Raw genomic sequence first — 21,771 nt, 5'->3', positions numbered from 1 at the left:
AGTTGTATCAGAACCATGGGACATCTATATAAAGCTTCTTAACTGGATGTTTGCACTTTGTCTTTGAGGGATAATGAGCGGAAGTGCTTCTTTCAGTCTGCTTATGGAATGCATTCGTGGTATCCATTCATTTGACATATCTTTCATTACAGCACCCAAAAAGCATATGGAGCATCTCTGAGTTAAAAAAAAACAAGGAATAAAGCAAGTGGAATTGAATAAAATGATAAACTTAGGGGGTAGGCATGGTGGTCAGTGGGTATGGTGAGTAGGCCTCACATGCCACGGAAAGGTGGCTCATGCTGATGACTCAGTGGAAGAGTAGGGCAGAGATCCATGCTGTGAGGCTTTCCTTTGGTTCACTCTTATTTTTGAGGAGGGCTCAGATATGGTCTCTAACTTGGGATTTTTTGAAATGTGTGAGATTCTGCATCTGCCAGGCCTCTACCTCTGCCTTTGTTTCAGGCTTGCAGTCTTCCTGTACTTTAAAATGTCCCTTAGCAGGTTGCTGCTGGCCACTGGAGCTTTCTTGGTTATCGCTTGTCAAGTAGAAGGGTAGGCAACTGCAAGGTGATGCAAAGGGTTTCCAAATGTGTTGTTACTCTTTGGTTTAACAGTGTGAGAAAAGCACATCATTTTACCATCAGCGATCTTTCTGACTGTAACATCTTTTGTTTTTTCTCTAATTTTCCCCTGGGGAGTTGGGGGAATTTTGTTATTTTTTTGATAGGCCTGACTTTCCCTCTTCTTTCACAGTAGCTGCTGCACCATTTTTCCATTTAGAAGGTGTTTCCAAAGGTAATCTCTTATTAGACTTCCTGCATGTAACTCTATGACATTCTCAGTTTGTACATGTTATTTTCTGCCACTTGTCCTGCTTTGGAAATTTCCATTTCCCAAATCCCTTTAGGAGAGAGAGGAAAAACTCACTTTGTGATGGTGATGCAGCACAGGAGGGTGTATTTGTGTTTCATAACTCTGTAACAAATGTTTTCCATTTCCTCCTTCACCAAAATCTCCTTGTCAGTAAGTATTGGGATTTGCTGACTGTAGATCTATTTTAGCATCCTCTAAAGATGTTCCTCTTTCGGTAATCCTCATAAACATGTGTGAAAGATAACATGAAGTCACAAATCTAAACACTGCTAATAATATTAAGATGGTTCAGAGAGCAAGGAAGTGCTTTTTCGTAGTCAAATACCACTTTGTAAAAACTGAACAAAAGAATTCCGTAACAGATCTGTTAGTTCTCTCAATTAGCTTGTTCTTCTAGGGAAGAAAGGCTTTTATCTGTCTGTATGCCAGTAATTCCTAGTAACTTCTGGGCTAGTTGAGAAAGAGACATTTTGATGATGTTAAGTGTCAATGGCAGTGAGTCTTTTGTACCTGGAAAGCCATGGCAGTGGCTTTCCAGGTAGAAAAGAGAGGTCTTAGTGCTCTGTTGTGCAGAAATCTACAGTATGAGCTTGCAAGCCTACTGAAGGTTTTTAGAGTCCAATGGGATGCAGGTTCTCAGGAAGCCAAACCATGCTGGTCGCATTGCTCACAGAGCTGATTGCTGTATTGTGCCTTGTTTTGGTTTTGTTTGGTTGTTGTTGTTTTTTTTAAATCAAATTATGATTGCCTTTGCTAAACTTTTGTTGCGTTGCTAGCTTTTCTGTTTATGTTGTTGTTGCCAAATACTAGAAACCACAAAGAGAACCAGTGTGATAAACAAGAACAAATAAGGACAATATCTGAAACATTGTTATTTGCACACAGTTGACTTAATAACATCTGAAATGAAAAATGGTTCCATTTTCAGTGTTTATTTTAGTTACAGCTTTTCTTATGCCCCTACGAACTTTTCTCCCACTGGAATATCAGTAAATACAGAAGGGCTACTGCTCTGTTGCAACTATTTAGGAACCGTAGACAAGAAGAGAGCAAAATTAATACTTCAGGTTTAAGGAGCAGTTCCGGTGTAGTAAATACTAATTTAAACTCTAAAAATGAGAATTTTTTCAGATGATAAAATAGTCACCAAGACAGCTAATTTAGCTGTAGTTATTTAAAATGACAAGTATTGGGCATCAAAAGCTATGGTTATAAAAGCAATTCAAGCTGTTAGCGAAGACCAATGATCCTTGAGGTTCCTCCCAGCGAGATTTTATTCACTTTACATTTAAGTCCTCTATTTAAAGGCTACTGGATTTCTGTAGGTGGTACTGCCTCCTCTTTAAAAATTTGAAAATTAAAATTTGATGGCTTTGTCTGCACGTTTCTTACTGCAGAATTGCTCACATTTTCTTCAGAAACTCATCTCTTCAGGCAAACTCGTTTTCTATTCCCTTGTCGCAGTGCTTTAGGACAGGTTTCCCTGTGGTAAAACAGTTTCCTTTATTACTTGTTTGTTTATATTAGTAGTGGTTTCCTTCTTAAGGTTAATTATTGTTTCAAAGAAATTGCAATTTCCTGTTCTGGTGTAGCTTGTTTTCTTCAGATTTGTTCCACGGCTGTCATGATGTCTGTAAAATATTGTTCTGGAATTCTTTGTGTTGTGAAGGTGCAGTGTTCCAACTGATGATTATTATCTTATTTTCTCTCTCTTTTTTTTTTCTTTCATCTCTAGGTAAGAACAACTTTTGTTGTGATCTTTGCTTCCAAAGAAAGTCTCCCGTGGTAAGGTATTAATCTATTTTTCTGTCTTCCTTTAGTAATGGTATTATTTTTCTCTGTATTAAAGTGGAGGGAAAAAAAGGAAAAAATAAACCCTGTCTGAGTGCTGTACCTTTTTGAATATGCTGATAGGGTTGCTGGAAGAGAACTTTAAAGCTTTGAATGGGAATTTGGGTTTTTACTTAATAATTTTCTATATGCAAGGTGACAGTACAAGCACACAAGCAAGTTGCTGACTATCACCTGCAGTACTCTGAACAAGTTTGAAATAGGTTTTCCTTTAGCAAAGAAGTGCTTCAGATTTTTTGTTCAATATCTGCATGCCCTAAGGCCCTGCCCAGGTTTCTACCTGAGCTCATGTAGTAGTAATTTCTTTACCTACTTTACACCAAAAGAATTTAAAGCTAGATAACTAAAGGAACATATCAAGTAGCTATGTTAAACATGTACTGTAAGTTAAATCATGATTCAATGGAATAATTAACAAGGCTTGCAATAGCAGGATTCCAGAGCTGTTTTTTAAAACATAAGTCTGGTATGTCTAAATGTACTGTCTAGTAATGCTGCAGGGTCTGTACTGTACTGGGTTTTTCTCTCCACAGTCACTCCTAACTGTAGATTTAGAAGCTTCCTGTTAAAAAGATCTTTCATTTAGCAGGCCTAGAGACAACTTCTGATTACAAGAGAATTGGTATATTGTGGAGAGTAATGGAACTATAAATACGACTTCCTGTGCACTAGACATGTTTGCCAGTTACTGGAAGCTTGAAAAAGGAGATCTTGTCTGGCTACAATTCACAATCAACCTATGGAAACGGGTTGAGAACAGCAATCCATTTCTTTCATCGGGGACACTGTTGGTTCATTTCATTGCAGTTCTGCTTTTTTGTTCTTTTTCCTTTACGTGTACAGTTTTAATTAATCAGTGAGAGGCCCAGGCATGAGGTAATGTTGGAAATCAACATTTTGAATCCTGTGATTCTTAATAGAGAATTAATGGAAACGGAGGTACTGCTATCTCCTCGGTCAAAACTTTGTGTCATTTGGACGGTATCTAAAGACAGGCTCTGGACTGTTGTGTGCATAAATTCCTTTGGGATTTGTGTGTTTTTGGAAGACCAAAACTAAAACAAGAAATACTGTAATTCATACTGGGAAATAAGACCTCCTAATCTTTAAAATTCACTGGCATCTGTATTGTCACAATTTGAAGTGAGAAGGGCCCTCCACAGTCATCTAGTCTGATCCTTCCTATTGCACAAGGCCAAAATCTCTTGCTTATTATTGAAACAAATTTTATGTGGGTTAATAAAGTCAGTGGAAGTTGCATGAATTTTAATTTTCTCAAGGCTTAAATATGCTTTCTCATTGCTGTTCCATCTGAAAGGCAGTAAGTGATGTTCTCAAGTAAACTGTGGAGTATGAGATGCTTTATGCCAAGAAGCAGAGCTTGTAGCTTCCCAGAAATGCGTGGATGGCATTCATCCTCAGCCTAACTGCTCCCACACCACTGGTTTCCAGCTGGCGAGGGGGAAGAGGTGAGAAGCAATGTGACAAGGAGAGGGGAGTAGAGAGGCAGTGATACAGATGGTATGAGGGAGGAGGAGTAAGGAAAAGGTACAAAAAACCTGGCATCAGAGAGTCTGTGCGTCAGTGAAGTAAGAAAAAAATGGCATATGAGATAAAAGATATGATCCTGCCAGGTGTTCACTATCCATTGGTTTGACCATGTTCTTCTAAGACTAAACAGGCTTTGAAGAGATTGAGGCCCTTAGGAAGTGTTTGTTAGTTTATGTCAGGAATGAGCAAAATGCTTGTATTCCATCTCCTGCACACACTGTTGTACCCCTGCTCGTGCACTCTTTCTCTCTGTCTTGCTCAGTCCTTTCTTTCTTGTCAGTCTCTTTTATTGGTTGAAGATTTATCACATTTGAGTCTTGTTCTTGTTCTTGTTCTTGAGACGCAGAACAAAGCTTTACCAATCAAGAGCGCTGCATTAGTTTCCCCATGTCACTACTCTCAGCTACACCCCTCCATAGGCTATTCCTACTTCTCTTGAAAACATCATGCAGTGTTTTGTACTCCTCAGAAGACCACAAACTCTAGCACTGTAGCACTTGCTTTGGACAGTAAAAATGTAGAACAGGCATTTTACATCAGCATACTGTTCATGTATGCATAGCACACACGTGAAGCAAGCCCAAGCCATATGGAACGATCTTGCAATTTTCTTCTCACTCCTCTTTCCCTCCCTCTTTTTTTAATGTTTTTTTTCTTTCTTTCTTTCTTTTAAAGACAGTAGTTTGGCAGCAGGGAGGAGAGAAGAAGAATCAGGTCTGAAGAAACCATTGGTCTCACTAATTTGAGAAGACTTTTTGCTTTAGTTGCAAAGGATGGAAGTCTTTATGCCTATGTCTTGCATACTGGCAGCATCATTACTTTCTTTTATCTGAATTCTGTCCTGTGACATAAAAGACCCGTGTTCCTATAGAAGAACAATCCATTTCTTCTGAAGGTTTTCATGATCACAAGGCTCATAATCTGGGAATTAAATTGAAGTCCAGATTATTTAATTTAAAATATAAACTTAACTGCAAATATTGTGTTGTTTTTCTTATTTTTGTTTTGTTTTGCTTCTTCTGCCTTTGATTTTCCTATCCTTTCCAGCATTTTACTCTTTAAAAACAAAACAAAAAAGAAGTAAAAAGGAGTTAAATATAGATGTGGATTACATCACTTGGTCTGTAGTACTTATATTTGCTAGAAAGATAGAAGTTTACTGCCAAAATATGACTCAAAGGATCAATAGCAAACAATCTGTGCAAGTTTACACAAGAGAACTGAAGTATTTCATACCATATGAATTGTGCTTTAAAGGCACACATTGCAAAAATAGATTCTTCTTTGGGAACGTTGCTTTTTAAATTTTCACTGTTGCTTTCAGAAGTGTGTCCAAATAGTTGTTAAGGGGATTTTTTTTTCTGAGAAATCTGTTGCTGCACACTGAGAACATAGGGGAATTCAGATGACTGTGGCTTCAAATGCTCGCATTTAACAGAGGTCAGTCATAATATTTCCATCCACATAAGCAGTGTTAAATTTAAAAGATCATTTGTAATTTACAAGCATTTAATTGTAACAAGGAATTCAAATAGGGATCAGAAAGATGTGTTCCCTGCTGCTCACAGTGGCTACGGCTGAGGAAATTGCATTTGCCATGTCTTTAAAAGCATTGCCATGCTGTGCATATGATGTTTAATATTGTTTGATTATTTTAAAATCTTTTGGAGCGACTTATCTAAAATCCATGTAAGTAATGAATAATAGAATTATACCCTTTCCATGTCTGCGCATGGGTGACGTTATATAGAAGAAAATTATTTGGACAGAGTAACACTGAAATAATAGACACGTCTCTTCCTATATACTTTCTGTATAGCCCTATTTTGTTGACTCAATCATTTTGCTCTTCTGTCATTGCCTTAACAGTTCCTCTAATCCTTCTGATGTTGATCCATTTAGCATGTCAAGCATCAGAAGGGAAACGAAGGGGAGCTCCCCACTCTTCTGCTTCTTTAATCCAGGACTGAACAGATAGATACAAATTTGGTAAGCTCAGGCCAGTGAAGAATCTCATCCCTTTTGCTTGCCTCTTGCTCTTAGTTAGTCTTTTTCTTTTGATGTAACATTATCCACACAGTAAATGATTAATTAAAGTCTCCTCAGTACTTCTAACAGTTTCAGAGGAGTCCTGACCATGTGCTGATTGTAATGTCTGATAGCAGTGGCGGGTTTTAGGCTTCAAATGTTTGAGTATGTCACAGCTTCCATGTTTGAGAAGAAGCACAAAATTTAGAAAACTGAGAGGAATGGAGTAGAAATTATAGAATTAAAAACTTGGGGTGAGAAGGAGATGCTTTCAGCTTTGGGTTTGTTTCTGTGTGTCCCTTAAATTTGGCACGCATCTGTTGAGATTGCTGGAACAACCTTCATTATTCTTAGCAGTTTACCCACCACAAAGTTTTGTTCTCCATTTACAGAAGACTTGTCAAAATGCTATGACAACTAGCTGGTTTTAGACAAACAGAACCTGGCTCTAAAAAGACAGTAAGTCTGTAAGTCAAACATGGAGGGCAGCCATTGGCACTGGAAGAAGCAAGAAACCACAGATTGTTTTCTCATTGGATGAAGAGCTTAAAGCAACGTAAAGTTAATTGAAGAATTCCTTGAAAGTGAAGTCAGACTGAAATAAAAGCTTAGGGGTCTATAATTTACTAAATGTGAAAGCTTTGTAAGCAGTAGTGAAGCTAAAAGTTTGAAAAGAACATATTTTAGTAAACATATCTGGCTTGTGTTACAGACTGTCCTGTTTTAATTATTTGTCCAAATAATGTAGATTTTCAGTAGGATCTCTAATTAGGCACGGTTTGATTTATTGAGCTGGCCCCGTATAAACCATGATGTCATGCTGTACTGCTCGAAATTACAGCTCTGCTCATGCAGTTTCAAGATGATTATTTTTAACTTTGGAATGTTTCAGTTTTGTGCATCTTGGCTTTTGGCTTTGTGAACTTAAGATGTTCTCTGCTCCTCTCCTCCTCCCTCCCCCAGATCAAAGCATTTTGCTGCAATGTAACACGAATAAAAGCCATTGAAATGGACTTCTAAACACTCCTCTGTTTAAATGCTGTTGGTAAATAAGAAGGGAGGCAAGGATACTCATGCTTGCATTAAGGGGGTTGAGAAATAGGTACAGTCAGTACTGGACTGTGTGTTTTGCCAGGTGTCCAGATGTTGATGCCATTCCAGAGCAGAAAAGCTTCATTTCTGTCTTTAAAAGATCTTAATTTTCTTTCGATGCTGCTATTGAAGGCAAAGGGAGGGGGAAAAGGGGGAATCTGCACTGCTTGTTCCTGCAGGTAATAAGTACTTACTAGGAACAGAAACCCTTAGGCATGTACAGTTTTACCCATATGTGTTGCATTTTCTGCTTGTGTCCCTTTTGAACAGGAAAATTTGCCTTTAGTTCAAACCACATCCATTCCAAATGCAAAGGGAAGGCTTTTCACAGGAGAGTTTCTGAGCTTCTGTGTAGGGGAGGTCTCACATCTGCAGAAGTGAGCAGCTCCTTGTCCTGCCAGCATCCTGATCTGGCACGGCGGGCTGCAGAGGAACAGAGGTCTGGGAGTGAGGTCAGGGTCTGGTCTGTCCTTCCAACCTCTTCTGGCACAGTGAAAAGACCAAGGTGTGGGGGGGGAGAATTTCTGTGGAGTTGTCCAGGCAGCTCTTGTCTAGGATAGAGCTTGTCAGCAAACCAGGAAGGGAAGGAGAGGGAAAGAGCTGAGGTGTCATGCTTGGGCTGGAGACGCTTAATTACCCGTAGCTGGCATGGAATGGAGCAGCATTTGGGAGGCAGTAGCTGTGGCAGGGAAGGACAGACTCCATTTTCTCCTACAGCCATAAGGAACATTTCTGAGTGGGAGGGGAAGGTGAAAATGTCTTCCTGTGGGTTTTAGTGGAGAGGCTTGGTGAGCTGCCCTTGGTGATGACTGCAGCATTTCAGGCTTGTGTAGGTGGAGAGTAATGCATTTCGAGTCATCGCGAAGCTGTGCTTCTCAGGAGGAGCCTTCATTACATAAAAGCTAACTCTGTTTCTATGCCTTTAATTGTGTATATAAACTGGATTGCAGCTTAAAAGACTCATAAACAGCCATGGGATTTCTTGTTGGTTTTTTTTTTTTTTTTTTTTTGAAGGTTATTCGCAATAAGTATCACATTTTTAATATAATCAGTTGTTGCCTCACATATCATTTCTAAATGTGTAACTGCTTTTAGTTGTCCTGTAACTCGTCGCAGTGTAGCTAATGAAGATCGGAGAGAAGGCTCTCAAGAGGGGAAAGGGGAAAGGAGTTCATGCTCTCTCTGTGCTTGGTGCCAGTGAAAGTAAATGGGTGGAAAGTATGTGTGAGTTTGCTAACAAATGGTATGTGTAGTGGAAAGATTTGATATCTGAGCCCAGTTTTAAAAAAATACATATTCATTTGCTTGTTTTGACCTGGCAAGGTTGCCAACTGAAAACAAATTTAACCATTTAGAATAAGGTGGAAGCCTTAATCCATTGAGTATTCAGCTCTCTAGTTTTCAGTAACGGGGTCCTATAATGTCCTAGTTATATCATAACCTCTTCAGAAATGGTATGTAGTTCAATAATCAACAAGTTTCCATTTCCTGTTGATTGTAACCCTTTGAGAAGCTTTTCACAGTAGCTGAAATCCAGTGATAAGCAGACCACCTGTCTTGTTTAGTTTTGCTGAAATGAAGCTAAGTAGTAGATTTGAGATGATTTGAAGATGAGCTGCTCGTGTTTTGTCTTGCCTTAACAACACAGGCATGTCTTTTTTTCATATCAATCACAAAATCTTAATATAGTCTCTTTTGCAGATAGTAATTAGCAGATAGTTGAAATGGATCTTGCTGTGAGATTTCAGTGGACTGATCGATTATCAGACACTTGGTGTGAGTCTGTGTGCATGCATGCACATGTACTGGCTTTGTCCTCATTTTCTTTAATGGATCTGGCAATATGCTGGGTACCAAAACAGAAGCAGACCTTGAGAAGCATATGACTGACAGCAGTTTAATTCTTTTCTGTATAATAAATGACTGATGTAAGTTTAATTATATTTTTTTCTGGCAGCTCTTACATGACATTTACTTGCTGAAACAGGTGTTGGAACTTACAAAAACAGTTTGCCTCTGAGAGACAAGTATAACAGGTACATCACCACATCAGAGATGTGGTAGAAGCCCTGTCCCTGGAGACACTCGAGGGCAACCTGATCTAGCTGTGGGCATCCCTGTTCATTGCAGGGGAGCTGGACTAGATGACCTTTAAAGGTCCCTTCAAACTCTAAGGATTCTATGATTCAAGGCCAGGCTGGATGTGGCTCTGGGCAGCCTAGTCTAGTGGTTGGCAACCCTGCACATTGCAGCAGGTTGAAACTCGATGATCAGTGTGGTCCTTTTCAACCCAGGCCATTCTGTGATTCTATGATTCTATGATCACTGTGCATCTTGTCATTAAAACTGGACGTTTACCCGCAAGCAGTCTCACAACAGAGAGAAGCTACAGGTCAGAAATTGCTCAGTGGGGATCTGTAGCCTGCAGTATAGGATGAAGCGATCGTACTTGCCAGAAAAGACAAGTAGGTTATGATGACTGTCATGAGAAACTGAACAGGACGGTTGAGAGGAGCATGCTTGCTGTGAGTCCTGGATTTGCCAGGGATCATCAGATGGACAGCAGTGGTATTTTCCAGCTCACAATACTTTCAGTAGCTTCCTTTTCCTTTTGCTCTTACAATGTAAAGCTGTTTACTGTCATGTAAAAAAGAATTGCTTCAATAACATGTGCTTGAATATGTTTTCTTGATATCAGTGCCAAAAATCAAGAGGAACAGCACTGCACAAAAATGCTAGAACTGAGAGAGATGGTTACATCTGACTGCTGGGTCACTGCTCAGTAACTTGAGTGTGGTTAGCAGAGAAGCCACGATGCCACAGGTCAGCGTGCAGGCTGTATTAAACTTAACAAAATAAGTGGCTGCGCATTTCAAGGCAGATTGCTGCAATTGTTGGCAGAAATTAAAAATAGCACAGCTTTGATCTTGGTGTTTTGCAAGACTGCTTCTGACTGATGTAGTGGAAGGCTTGCTTTTCCTCAAATATAGCTGCAGTTCTACTTGAGTAAAACTTCAGCTGATTCTTGGTTATATCTTGAATTTAGGAGTCAATACTAAGATGATTCACATCCTTTAATTAAACCTCCAGCAGCATCCCGGGAGGCAAGTTTAGAGAGGAAGAAATAGAGGTGACTAGCCTAAAGGAGCAGGGACACTGGAAATTCCTAAATTACTCAGGTTTCATGTAAACGCCGTCCAATTACAGCATTGTCATTTAGAGTAATTAATAAATCTGTATCTGTAGCGAATATGATTTACATAAACCACATCCATTCACAAGAAAAGAACTGCTATTAAATTAAGTGATATGAAGATCACACATTAATAATATGATTAAACTGTCCAAGAACCAAGAAAGTCTGTCACTTCTTCATATCTGACTTTTCCTAAGCACTGAAGAACAGCCATGTTGTATCAGGCTGATGTCCATCAAGCTTTGTATCTTGTCTCCAGCTGTGAGGATCAAGGCATACAGTCATGCTCTCTTTGCTACATCTTGCTGTTTTCAGTAACATTCTGCTCAAATTCTCTTCTGAAATCTATTTTCAGCTTTAAATTTTGGTTTTGCTGAAAACTGTGCATCTTTGTGGCAGCAAATCCATAGTGAGCTGCCTCTTCTTGTGAGCAGTATGACTAAGCGCACCCAGGCCTCCCTCAGACATGTTATAATCACCATCTGCTAGTGGCTTCTTGTCATCTCTACTTGCATATGAGACATTTCTTTCACAGGAGGATAAACTCATCTGTCTGCCATAGCCTATAATGCTTCAGAAATGCAGTGAGACCAAGCAGTTTCTTCTTTGATGTGTTTTGTAGAAGTAGTGGTTATAGGAACTATCAAGAGACACTTTAGTGTAGGGGTATGAAGAGAACTAAGGGAGGCCCTTATGAAATGTGAAAGAGGTTAAGGTTACTATGCTTCGTCTTTTCTTCCTGCAGCTCTGGAGCTGCCCCTGTGGTAGAAGTAGGCCTGTCAATGATGTCATCAAGTCACGTGCTGGCAATGAATGGATTTTGCATCAGTCAGAGGACATCTGATGCACAATCTTTGAGAACACAGTTAATGTACTTTTTCCTTTGTGTGTGTGTGTGTGTTTCTTTCATGCAGAACAAGGTGAGAAGAAGAGCACAAACAAGAATAAAAAGAGCCTTCTTTTACATTTCATCATTCCATTTTCTTAGCTTTTATTCACCTGCTTGCTTGGTCTGAAAGATAAGAATCACTATGAAAAGTGATCCTGTAGAAGTAGTCTCTGGATGTTTCTTTAGCAGACTATGGAAAACCCGAGTATACCTACTTTACGTAGATGTTAAAGGCAGCACTGTGACTAGTATGTTTCCCTCTTATTTTCTACACAGTGGCTAATCATGCTATCACTTTTTTTCTACCATATGCTTGTTGTAGCTCACGTAGCTCATAGCAGTAATTAATTACTGGCAGTAATGCTGGCCAGCGTATGCTATAAAACAGGGTTTGCTTTTATCAATAAATTATCATATGCTTACAGTTTGAGCCTTGATTAGCATTAAAGCTGTTGTTGTCCCTATTGTTGAGTCTTGGCACTTGGAACTAAGATGTTGCAGAAGAAGCTAATGCAGACTCTAATGTTGCCGTCCCCATGGATAACGATAGTTTAGATGGAATGAGCATTACGCTAGGAAGTAGAGTGGCGTTTGGTTTCTTTGCGTGTTCATCCGAATCTTATGAACCAACCCAAGCAAGAGCAGAGCAAAACAGTTGGACTAGATGATCTTAGTGGTTTTCTTTAACCTTAATGTTTCTATGACTCTATAGATACATCCACTGGGTTCTTTGAAGGAGGAGAGAATCCCTGTTCCTGCAAACAGACAGCAACATCTCTTGATTTATTGCACCCAAATTAAACACAAGGGCTCCTCGTTCCATCTGCCAGAACTAGAGTTTGTGCCTGCTTGGTTGCATCCTGACCTGACACAGTTTGTTTTCCCCTTCTACATCTCTTCCTGTTATGGAAAATTCTAATTTTCCTTTTATACCTTTCTATATAAAGGTAACTGGAGCCCGAAGAAGGACTTTGGTACCTGAAAATTTAACTTCTAGTTGTAGGAATTAAATACAGTTAAAGATGCTGCCTTTTCCCACAAACCTTATTGATTCTGTATTTGTTACCATCTTTTATGTGATCCTTCTTGTGTGAACTTCTGATTTATTTTTCTGTTTTCTAGACCTAGTCTTTATCAAATTTGTTATACAAATCAGAAAACTATACCTAAGAAATAGGGGTTTCATTTCATATTGGAACATATGCACTTCTCATGATTGCAGCGCCTCTCTGTTATGTTGTTGGTTTTTTTCAGGCATGGCTAGAGCATTGCATATGCCTTCATACTTTCCATTTGTGGAGCCTTCTGTTTGATAAATACAAGCTGCTCTGTAAAGGTTTTTTGATCTGACAGACATTTCTCAGAGTCTGGAGCCTTCTCCATTATCAGAGGGAATGTGGCTAGGAGATTTGCTCATGATCATGCGGTGTAATAGCTGGAGCATAGTGGTAACTTGGAACCATCAATTATTTGCTTTTAAAATGTTTTGATTATATTTTGCTTTGTATCACACAGAATGGTGTAGTGCAGTGTACCTAGAAGATAACTAGAAAAATTATTTGGACTGAAAGTAGAAAATCCAGAGAATAACCTGAGAAAGTTTGGAACAATTAACTACTAATTCCTTATGTTTACTTTTGTATTATGGTCGCTGAGGTTAATAGATGAGCTGGATTACACTTGCAGTCTTAGCGAGAGATTTCCTTTCAGACTTCTTTAGGTCATACACAGATACTACATCTTACATCTGGAGTTAAGCTTAGGATAATTTCTGAGACTCCAGCATAGAGAATATTAGGATAAGAAGTTTTGCTTTGTATGCCGGTGGGTTTTTTTCCTTCTGACTGCTACAAGTGCAATATGTTCACTATTGCTAGATATAATCAACTCCTTCATGCAACAACGGTGATGGGCAGAGGAGTTTTCAGTAACTGAACAACAGAATATGTCAGTACTAGGTTTGCCTGGAAGGATTTTAGTCTCCCTGCTAATGCATTTAATAATGGTACTTTTTCTTCCCTTTTTTTGATTTCTCAAAATAGTTTACATTTGCATTTAGAATGGCTGCAATAGGTGTGCTTTAGTAAGGAGGGAGCACAGATTGTTCTCTCTTGTTAGTGTCCTGTGAGAGTGGAAAGGTGTTTCCATTTGAGGTTGACAACTTGCCTCTTCCCTATTTATTTTTCTTTCTTGCTAATAGTAGTATCTTAGTAGGAATATACTCCCCTTCCCTGTGTTGCCAAATTTCCATTCTTCTCTGTTTCAGTGTTAGAATATAGTCTGTCCCAGCTCCTTTTCTAAACATGTCCCAGTCAGAATCCCAGGCTGCATGTCCTCCATTTTTCCCTTGGAGAGCAATGGCCTTCCTCTCCCACCAGCCCACAAACCTCTACTGTTAGTGGTTTTCAAATGGAGGACGTGGAGAAGAGTTGATGAGGATGAAAACAAAGCTGACAGTTTTTGAAGTTTTTTCCTTTTTTCTTTTCTATAGCTGAAATTAGAGTGCTTTCTGACTAGCCTGTGCTAACCTGTCTTCATAGATTGTCACCCAAGTTAAATCAGGCACGCTTATGCATGACGTAAACATGTCACTGGGTAGAGTCCTTTCTACCTATCCTTATCCCTGTGATGTCCAAACCCCTCTCATCTTCTGTCAGGCCCTTTTCTGGCCCAGCTACTTTTCTCCCTTCCTGCGTACAATAGAGAGCTCAGGTATTTTAGTGGTTGTGTTGATAGCGGGATATTCCCCTAGACGTGTAACATAATTTATTAGCTGAGTGGAAGTATTTAAAATGTAGCCTCACACACAATCAACTGGGAGATACTACTGGTGTGTAACAATGAGGCTGTTCTGATATTTGCTGAGTTTTTCTAATGACTTGAGAGAAGCTTGAGGAGAATATTTATTTCCTGCTCCATTTGCATAACCTGTTGCTGAGTTTAGCGTGTTAAATTTATTGAGCTTTTCAGTTTTTAATAGAGATGTGGCACTTGGCAGGCTTATAAATGATATATTAAGGTTTCTCCCTGGAGTAAACTATGTATGGTTCCAGTTAATAACACTGGTGTTCAGTAAGGAACAGAACAGATGTGATAGTGGTTTGGGAGGCAGCTGAGGTAACATTGAGGAACATCTGGTGCAAGTTTCCCCAGCAGCTCAAGTAACTATACAGATGCTAAGTGTTTTTTCCCATATTCTGCCTGACACACTTGAATGTTCATCACTAGAATGGACACCTTCCAGTACATGGCTTGCATTTTAATCAGTGAAAGTTTGCCTAGGAAGCGGAAAAGAATGATTTGGAAGAATTTGGAAATGCTTTACTCTGAAATGCATCAGTCAATGTAAGAAGAAAGCTCTTGGTCATTTCCCTTCTATGTACAGTAACGGTTATATGTATTAAAATCCTCTGTATTTTACCCTAGGTCACAGGTGTTAATTTACTCATTTACAGCCATCTCAGGGCCACCAAGCATTATATGTAGAGACTCATAGATCTTGAGCTGAAGTGTTTATTTTCATAGACGCTTCTCTGTATGGAAGTTTGAAGAGCATTTTGCATTTAAGAATGGGTTTGGGTAGCTATTAGTTAGTTGCTGAGATCAGAAAGGTAAAATGAACAAATGAATTGACAATCTGATCCTCCCTCCTTGCAGTCAAAATGATGTATTTTGGGGAGAATGCAAATTCATTAACTTTTTGACAAGAACAAGAAATGTGATTGCATATTAATTTTCAGTAACATTACAAGTATTTTTGAGACCTCCTATCTCAGTTGTGATGTTAACTCCCTTCATTATAGCAACAAGCAAGCCTACAAGTTTCAGAGCAGCTGCTGTGCTCCCTGGGATGCGGGCAGTACGGTGGCAGATCCCAGTCTATGTGGTCAAAGCTACTTTACCCTTGGGTATGCAGTTTTTGTACCCTTGGGTTTAATGCATACCTTTGGGTATGCAGTTTTTGTTTAAAGTGTGCAACACTGACGGGGAAGGGCAATGCCTCCTTTCAGAATTTGAGACTCTCACTTCCTTCCTCATGACTTATATTGGCAATTTGAGTTAGTTGGTGTCTAACTGAAGTCTATGAGGAGACTACTGAGGGCTGCTTCATGGTTAGAGCAGCAGCAGAGCTCGTTGCTGCATGTTCCATTGCCTTTGGTTGGCCTAATGAAAACTGATTGTTGGTGGAAGATAAACGGGTGAGATAGAGTGGGATGCCCTCTGGCACAACTGTACCAGCGACCATAATGGTGTTCTCGTTTGAGAAATCTCTCTGAGAATTTTTCCAAGAATGCATGATTTCAAGTTTGCGTTGCCATGTCTCTTGGCAATCCCACTTAATGTTTGGAAGATGGACATGAATGTCAGTCCCTTTTAATTAGGCTCAGTCTGTCTGAGTCATGAATGTGCCACTTCTTAGTTTAGCAGGTGCTAGGGGGCCCCATCTGTTTCTGAACACTGTGTGGGTTTCTTGCTAGCGAAGTGCAGACGGAGTGGATTGAAGAGCTTTTGTTTCATTTATTAAATGATGTTTTAAGACAAGTCGGGGTACTTCATAAGTGTGTTCAGTTTCAGTTCTTTCCATGAAGACGCATCTAATTTTTCTTTTTGCACTAAGTGCAAAATTTCAAGCTCTATAGCATGTGTTTTCAGCTTAGAGTATCTGAGAAATTTTGGCTCATACTTTCCGTGGTGCCCCTAAATGGAGAAAGAAGGGGGGACTAAAAAGTCCTTCATCTTGCTTTTTACAGTTAGAAAGGTTATGCTACCCTATGCAATACAACATCTAATGGATGAATGATTTGGTGCTTTTGGTTCCTTTCTGCTCTCTTTTGGTTTACATTTTTCTGCTTTTTGTTTTCTGACTACTAATTACAAGATGTTTTTGAAACTAATATGGACAGACAGTAATTAAAAGAAAAAGGCTGAACTTCGATAGGTGCCAAGTTTCCCTTGCCAACAACTTTGGTCACATGACCAACTTTGGGAAGGGAAGAAGGGAAGCGTTCCTCCCCCCAATGAATTCTTAATTATGATAAATGAGTTGCTGTATTATTATGAACATAACCTAATGGCCTTACAGCTAAATATTTACTTGATAGTTTATTTAGTACAGCTTGCTTTCTTTTTAAGCTGCAGATTTCTTCACTGTATCTTTCCTTCAACTGCTTGCTCTTCCTAAATTCATAATCTCAGTATCTGTGATGTTGAAGAAACCAGAGTGTGAGGTCAAAATTTCCATTACATAGCCAGTGAGGAATTTCAAGGAACAATGCCAAAATCACTTAAAAAAGTAAATTTACAGGAAAGATGACTCATCAATCAACAATTGCAGTTCTAGAAAATAGAATTAGTTGTATATGTTCTGAATACAGAGGGAGACAAAATGCACCCGGTCTGACAAGCAGGGGGTAAATCAGACTGATTTTGTTTATTTCCAGAGATTTTTACCTCGACCTACGCTTCTTTTTCACTCTAAGAGGAGGAGTCCAAGTAACGTACAACCTAATGTTGCAGAAATCATGCCTCCTTAGAGCTACAGAAAGAAAAAGGAGTTCTGGCTTGTTGTGACCTGCCTTTATCAGCCAGGCACAAGGACAAAGGGAACAATCTCCTCTGCTGAGCATCTCTCCTAACTGTGAGAAATTTAAAATGAGGCCACCTAGGAGTGCAAAATACAGCATTTTATGCTTGGTGGAGGTGATGGGCTTCTGCTTTAGCATGCAGTAACATGAGTCTAAGAGAGGTGATAAAGGGCAGTTTCCTTCCTTCTCAAATACTAAGTAAACAACCCTCAGGAGTGAAAGTACTTCTGAGAAGGAAACCTCTCGAGCTGTGCAGAGCCTCTGGGAAGCCTGGAGCTGGCCTGTTCTTTGTGGCATTCTGCTTTATGCCCAGCTTTTGGTGGAGAAGGCTTCTCATCTTTCTTCCTGCCTCAAGCTGCACGGTCTTTCTGCTGGGTTAGCATTACATGAGAAGAAAGTAATGAGCGCTGCGACCTTAAGGGGATGTTGCTGGAGATGAATCTGCCACATCCCTTGATGGTTTGTTGTTTCTGTAACCCTATTCACTTTCTCATCTTAAAAGGTGGAACAGAAAGGGAGGAGAGTGGAAGAAATGGTATAACCGCTCACTGTACCTGTCACAACTGGCAGAATGGGGTGCCTTTCAGTCTGGGTGTCCCTCCCTGGCACTAAACACAGTGGTTCTGTCAGGCTTTCCTGCTCACTAGGAGCTTCAGCCGAGTAGCTACTGACTCAAGGTGTAACTTCTGACTGCATCTCTCTTCAGCCTTAGAATGAATTCGGCTGAGGTAGTAGTTATTTGTAAGCAGGAAGCACGCTCTTGTAGTCTCCAAACTATGTTTTTGCACATGCACGAGCAACCTTGCAGTACCTACCTTTAGAAAGGAAACCCTGTCTGCCACATGTGTTCTACTGCATTTCAACCTGATACTATAATATATTACACATCTGCTGGTGTTATGGAATGTTTTGATCTCACTTCATGTAATGATGCAGATAATGTTCATGAGCATGTACAACACTGATCATTTCTTCTGGATCCTTAACCTGTAAGGGGCATGGGGACATTTCCTCTGCCACTATTGATAGGGAGAGAGCCTGTTTGTTAGGTGAAGAGCTGGAACTCTCAACCTCTGTAATTTTTAAAATACTTCTGAGAAACTGCAGAGACTTCTGGGTAGAGGCCCTGTTGTCCAGCTGTTCCCCAGTTCCAGCTGTTCCTGCAGCCACATTTCCAACATGAGGCCAGGGGCTCGGTGAGGGTAGCTCTGTGCTATGGCTGGGCCTAGGGCCTGGCCCACTGCAGAGGAGCAACGCACATTTGGTTAAGGTAAATGGGGCAGCGGTGATGGAACTGAAGAGTCCTTTTGAGAGTTAAATTGGAGTGCTGAAGAAAGCAGTACATTCCTTTGTTTGCTTTCCTTGTGCTTAGTTCTGTCCCTCCACAGCTTGGATTTCTGTTTTTTATGTGAGCGATAGTGCAGAGAATTAGGTCATGGATGACACATTTGAGTGATGGCCACTATACTTCCAGCGTTCAGAGCACAACCCGAGGCCCATCTCTCATCTTTGCCTTGCCCTCAAGGGTGATAATGAAAGAAGACCAAAACAGTTTCTCCCCTTCTTACTCGAGAAGCATTCCCTTTTATCCTTCAAGGTTGGGAAGCCTAGCAACTATCTGTCTGTTTTATTTTCCTTAAGATGCTGTGATACCATGGTGATGAGTTATTAATAAAACTCCAGGCAGATGGAGAGAGCTTTTAACTGAGTAACTTGGGTATTTTTTTTTCTTTTTTCTTTTTTTTTCCTTTTTCTTTCCATGCATCTAAGAATAACCATATATGAGCAAATGTCATGATTTGGTCTGTGGGGTGAAAAGTAACTGAGCATTTAGCATAAAAATACAACTTAATCTGCAAATTAATCAGAGCAGACTTTTTGCTTAAATGTTGAAATACCAACAATGTTTATGGAAGAACAAATAATTGTAAAGCACTGCATGCATTATTTGATATATATAAACATAATGAATTAGGTCTGAGATTTTTATTTATTTTCTTTTGTTTCTGATCTGTTGCATTTCTGAGTGTACTAAGAGCTATTGTAAGTGCAGAAAGAGTTTCCCATACAGCACTGTGCTCTGCTTCAGTGGCACTGAGTCAAAATTCTGTAGTAAGTCTTTATACTAATGTGCAGTAATCTTTATAACAGTGACACTAATCCCCTCTACTAATATGGAACTTGAATTTAAAAATCTGTTAAATGTAGCTTTAAAGGAGCTTTTGGGACTTATTAATTTGAAAACCCTTCATCGGTCATCCATGCAAATACAAATATCTTTATAAAAACAGAGCAAGGAGGTAGTCATATATAGGAAAAGCTGTGCAGCCTTCAGAGTTTTTTTGTTTATTTAAAGTGTTAATGGCAAAAATTGCATAGCACACAAACAGAGGTTGGTTAACAAATGGTGTCGAGTTTTTATATTATCCTATCCAAATGATGCACTCTGACTGTCTCTAATTTTAGTGCACTACATTCATCAGTAGTCAGTTTGCAGCGCGCCTAAACTACTGTTGAAGGTTTGGGGTGATAATATCTTACATGGCAGCATTACAAAGCTTCCTGAAGTTCTGATTGATCAGCTGCTCAGATGCTAGTGGGAAAAAAGCAGATGTCACCACCAATGTTGAGAGCTGGACTGAAGATTTATTTTTAGTATTCGATGTATTAATTTCAGTTGAAATTGGTAGCTATTATAAGAATAGATCCTTTAAAGTCCCTAAATGCCTTGACTTGAGTGAACTTACTTTCCCTATTTTGTGGCCTTGACCACGAATTGAACTCTGTGGTAGTGAAGCTCCCTGGGTGAATGGGTAAAATGGAAGACAAACTATGATGTCCATTTGGGATGTCTGCAGCACATGATGCCTTAGATAATTCTGTGTCCCAATATATTGAGCAGAAAGCACAACACCAAGAAGGATTATCTGTGGCTAGTAAAGGCTTGGTTAGATGTCTGTAACTAATGTGTCAGGGGCTTTCCAGGCACCTACCTACTTGGCACAAGGGACAGCATCTAGATCATACGGGCTTCTCAGCCCCATTGAAGTTCCATGGGAATTACATGTGTAACTCATGAAGGAAATTCTGAAAATGCTACAGATGATGCATAACCTTATTTCCTCCCTTTACTCTCCAGTATATACAATAATCCATGTCTTTTAACAATTTTCCTCCATAATCTGAAAATTGCCTTAAAATTAATAATGATAAAAACACGCTGAAGAACTGCATGCAAAATTTACATGGCATTTTAACTGAGATATTTGTAAAATATAGGTGAAGTGCTGTGACATTTTCTTACATATGGGGATGTAAGTGATTTTATAAAGAATTCCAGCAGAGTGAAACAGCCAACAATCTTTCTGCTGTATGCGTGAGGTACTTAATTTGTTTTTCTGCCAAGAATGCTTCCAAGTGGAAATTATTGTATTTTTTGTCATCTGGGGGTTGTTGGTGGCTGGGGTTTTTAAGCAAGCAAACAAAGGAGCAAAACAAGATGTTCCATCTGGAAAATGTGCTATTATTCTCCAAAGAAGCCTCTGTAGTAGAGAAATGTTGGGAAAGGGACGTTCTTGGTGAAGCCATGGTCAAGGAAGCTGGAGGACAAAGTGTTATTAAATAAAATGCCTTCCTTTCCTTTTGAGCAGCGTTTCTCTTCTGCTTTTGAGGTTTCATCAACTCACAGGATAAAATATTTCTGACTTAGCAAACCATCTCTTGTTGAAGAACATTGGACTGGTCTCTGTCCTTGCGCATAGCCTTCCGTGTAACTGTATTCTGCTGGGACTCCTTTGTGTTGTATTGTAGAGAGGCACACAGTCACCTTGTTTCACCATAGGGGAGGAGAAAGCAGATCTCACAGCAGCCAACTAAACGTACTTGTGGTTTTTAGCAATATAGAAGAAGGTCTGTTGCTACTGTTTATTTGTGCAGTGCCTGAGGGGCCTCTCTCATGAACCATGATGATAAACAGGGTGCAGTACAGAAGCGGTGGAATGATGATTTCTTCTTTAGAGAGCCTGACTCCATAATGTCTTGCACAGGTGTGCAGAAATACCTCACCTAGTTTTGAACAAACTTCCTGCAAGATTGAGAATGTAAGTGTGCTAGCACTGTCCTTTGGTATCTTTGCTTGTGTGTTGCATATGCATAGATATGCTACAAACAAATGCAGAGGTTTACAGTGGTATATTGGGCTGGGCAGATACCCTCAAAGAATAGAGATGACAGAAGGGTGCAAACTGCTGAGGGATTTATAGGAGCAGCAAGAGGTAAAACAAGCTGTGGTTAGGGTTGAGGCAGTGATATTTCCTATCGATTTAGGCTTAGTATTTTTCTTCCCCCAAAGTGAATGCCTGGAAAAACGGGAAGTAAAGAATGACTTGAAGAGATCAAGGATCACATCCAAGAATCAAAGGACTGAGCTGAACATGGTGTGGCTGAGGAGTTCTTTCTACACATCTTAATGATGTGAATTTGGTGTACAGGTAGAGGCAGAAACCCTCTGGAAAAACAGTTTGGCAATAACCGTTGGAATATTTTTTCCTACAACTCATTATTTCTCCAGTTTACAAATTGGTTCACCATATTTGGGATCCTAGACGCATTCCCTGATAAGGAAAAGTTGTTACTATTTATAATTTGGGGTTTTATTACTCAGTCTGCTGTAATGTGTAAGTGCTTCTGAGAAGGCATGTAAT

The 21,771-nt window shown here is 39.6% G+C and overlaps 2 protein-coding genes across 13 annotated transcripts in view; one reads left to right on the top strand and one right to left on the bottom strand.

Annotated features, from left to right (window-relative positions):
* CMSS1 (cms1 ribosomal small subunit homolog (yeast)) overlaps nt 1–21,771 on the top strand; it is a 226,694-nt gene that overhangs the window by 113,889 nt on the left and 91,034 nt on the right. The window contains exons 1-2 of one of the 6 annotated variants that reach the window (XM_046939887.1): nt 2,252–2,505; nt 2,612–2,661. The exons of 2 other annotated variants lie outside the window; for them this stretch is intronic. The gene's annotated coding sequence lies outside the window, so the exon portion shown is untranslated. Of the gene's footprint in view, nt 1–2,251; nt 2,510–2,611; nt 2,667–21,771 lie in introns of those variants that run through there. 3 more of the 6 variants (XM_046939886.1, XM_046939891.1, XM_046939889.1) reach the window with 3 other exon arrangements.
* Nucleotides 1–21,771, bottom strand: part of FILIP1L (filamin A interacting protein 1 like) — a 197,196-nt gene that overhangs the window by 112,195 nt on the left and 63,230 nt on the right. The window lies entirely within an intron of this gene.

The sequence above is a fragment of the Gallus gallus genome, chromosome 1 (genome assembly GCF_016699485.2).
Source record: "Gallus gallus isolate bGalGal1 chromosome 1, bGalGal1.mat.broiler.GRCg7b, whole genome shotgun sequence".
Taxonomy (NCBI): domain Eukaryota; kingdom Metazoa; phylum Chordata; class Aves; order Galliformes; family Phasianidae; genus Gallus; species Gallus gallus.
Note: the sequence above shows the minus strand (reverse complement) of the source record. Positions and strands in the feature narration are given on the sequence as shown.